The sequence below is a fragment of the Anneissia japonica genome, unplaced genomic scaffold, assembly GCF_011630105.1.
Source record: "Anneissia japonica isolate Jap-2015-1 unplaced genomic scaffold, ASM1163010v1 scaffold284995_len508010_cov190, whole genome shotgun sequence".
NCBI classification, from domain to species: domain Eukaryota; kingdom Metazoa; phylum Echinodermata; class Crinoidea; order Comatulida; family Comatulidae; genus Anneissia; species Anneissia japonica.
Window position 1 is genome coordinate 164285 of NW_022730633.1, and position 3502 is coordinate 167786.

Genomic DNA, 3502 nt, shown 5'->3' on the forward strand with positions numbered 1-3502 from the left:
TATATATATTGTATTGAACCATAATACAACAAGAATGTATAAATAGGCCTATGCTTATTTTCAATCGTCCTGTTTTGATAATCTTTCGTTTTAACGATATCCATTTGAAAATGCCTCCTGGTTTTTTCAATTAACCTCAGATTCAATATACGATTTGAATGGAGATATTTCTTCGACGAAAAATTTGATATTAGTACCTACCCCCACCACCTGAACTTCTTTCCTTCCATTAATTTTTAATACATAATCCAAGAATCCGTTTAGTCAATCAACGCTCAAATTTATTTCAAATGCACACGTGATGTACGCTGAATTTAGGTCAGTAATGCCATGAAACAGTGGTTAACACGCTTGCCGTAGGACACTGGACTAGAATGTATAATACTTCCCGACTAATCTTATGATTTAATATTAATACCGGAGTCGTAAACATTGAGTTATTTATAATAATATCACTTAAGAGCGTGCCCTGGAATATACGTTGATAGATGAGCAAGCACGGGGTTACTCCAGTAGCCTATATCGGGCGTCCGTGAAACCCATGGTGTTGCCAGAAGGTGCATTGAGCGGTTTAAAAACTTTTATTGCATTTCAATCACTCACTAAGAAAATAAAATAATATACGTTGTTAGTGAACAAAATGTGAATTTAAATGAATAATATTTTAGGATAGTTAAATCAATTGACTCGTTCACTACTAATATTGAGTAAATGATTAAAATATGACAGCATGCACGAATTCAACATGGCTAATGATGTTTTCTCGCCTACTGTACAGAATTTACACTAATGTTTTCTTATGTTTTAATGTGTGTGGCAGATCGGTCCCATTAAATCTATGGTGGTTTATAACTCCAAAGCTAACTACAGATATAGATGATTGTGATAAGTTTTTTTTTTTTTATTAAGAACTCGCTTAACTTACTTTTTTTTAAAATTATTTATGAACTCGCTAACTTAATGAGAAAGTAATGGAGATCAAGGAGCGGCTGTAAGGACTGGTTGCGGAGTCCATGGCCAAGATTTATGATTGCAAGGGACAGCATGTCTACATCATGCCACAGCCTTGTACAATACAACCTCTACGCAGAAAACATTTTCGGAACAAATTTTGATTTGAGTTACCTCATATTAAAGCTAGGCCTATGTTCATAGAGCAATATTGACCCGTGTTGGCGCAAGCGCAAGAAACGTTGCACTGACAGAAGATTTTGACTGATTTTTTTTTTAGATGCGAAAAAAAAACCCCCGGCGCCAACGGAGTTGGCTGACAGCCCTTAGCTTCATTTTGCTTTAATCTTATTGCGTTTGAAGCGCGATCCAAAAAAAAGAAAGGTACAGTAGACGATACGGTTAGCATAGATAATTTCATGTATTGGCAACGTCAATGTATTTAATATGATACCTAGAAACATTCTGCTCTATCCATTACAGTCTATCATAATTTTCAACTTTCTTTCGCCGGCTGCAAAATATAACAAAATCTGTCCAATTGAATAGAAGTTTATTGCATTTGAACCTTCTTTATTTCAATGTTTTAGCAATATGAAATATGGTGTAACACATCATCAGGAAGTTTTGTCTTTAGCAACAATACAATTCCGATTTTTTTACTGGCTTGTTAATAAAAACTTAAATCTGTTTCTAAAGTAGGGTCTAGTTGTACACGCAAAATAAATTTCAAAGATGGATGAATTGTTACGTTTAAGGCATATCACGGTTGGCAAGAATTGAGACCTATTTAATCAGTTGAGAGCGATACCGCGTACGCCATAATAGTTAAGCTTGTTAAACAATATGCTGCGATAAATTAGATCAAAGAATTTGCTTAAGGTTTACTTCCATAAAAGTAACCATACTTGTTGTTTTCAAAGCTTTTCAAAAATATTACTTTATTTTCGAAGTTATTTTGCTTAATAAAATTTGTCTATAATTTTAAAGTATTTTTGCTTTAATAATTTCCAATCTGTCATGCAAGAATTTGAAAAAAAAACAACTTTATAAAAACCCATACTTTCACAGATAGATACTTTCATAGATTTGTCTAATCAGCCGCCAGCATGTCTTCACTTAGCCTAGTTTCGCTATTAAACGACACCTATATGTATACATAATATAAGAGATTGAATTACCATTTGATCAGACTTATATGATTTAAAGGTATGATAAGTATAGACTGACAGGTGGTTTGTTACATTATAAATTTAAACAACGGATAAGAATATGTTGTCAATGTATGTTTCAAACCTTTCGGTATGTTTGGAAATTATTAAAAATCCAAATTTACTCAATAACCCTCCAAATAGAAGAACATATAAAATTCAAAATACACTAAAGTGGAATAGAAAAAAAAAATAAACGGTAAACATTCAATAAAATGGACATCAAAATGTAATATGATCAACTAAATTTGTCAGTGAGAGGTAGGAATTAATTCATATTATAATCAAACACTCTTTAGCTGTAAATTTATACAATTATAATTTGTTAATGAACACATCACTATCTTACATATTTAATACTATCACAAATTTCGTGGTGATGAGCAGCTTAGCTCAATCAGCCAGGTAGCCATTGTGAGTGCTCAGAACCGTGGAGATCTCTAGGTACCCAGTTCAACAGTTCAATTCCCTTCGCTGCCTCTCCTTGTGTTTCAGTTGGAGGGACAAGTTACAATAGTGCACCGTCTTTCAGATGAGACGTGTAAGCCGTTGGTCCCGCCTGCATTACTGGCCCATGTGCACTTTAAATAACGCAGTACACTAATCGGAAAAGAGTAGGGATGTCTCCTGTGTACTGCCCAATCACCACTAGAAGGATCCCACTGGAAATAAGTCTTCATCTAGACTTTCGTGGGCTGTCCTTGGTGTTTACACCGAATAAATCCTATCCAATCTAAACCATGACTATCATTCAATTTTAGTCGATGTTTGAATTAAAGCTTGCTTGAAATGTTTGTATGGGTTCTGATGTATTCCATATATTGACAAATTTTATTGGAAAATTTTAAATGTGCTTTTTCTATGAATTTTAACTACTTTAATTTTAAAAGGTGTATTGATTGTAGTTTTGGCATATTTTAATTATTCCTTTGCAATGCGCTTCTGAACAATGTTTATTGGAAGAGGCGCAATATAAATAAAATACATTATTATTATTATTATTATTATTATTATTATTATTATTATTTAATTAACGACGGTACATCACATTAAAATATAGTGAAAAATCATTATAGTTTAGAAACATGATCGACTGTGTTTCGAAAAGCAGTGTTAATATTTGTCTCAAAATTAAGAAATGAGCAAACAATATTTAAGATTTAGAATGGAAAATTTGAGGACTATATTGCGAATTTTAGAGATTTCTACGCTATGTAGGAGACGAGTTGTTCTATGTAAGCCATGCTTTTATAAGCTCAATATTTTGCAATGAATTTTTATGGTATACCACAACCAACTAAAATATTGGCTTTAACAGCAGTTGAGGTATACTTTTTTAC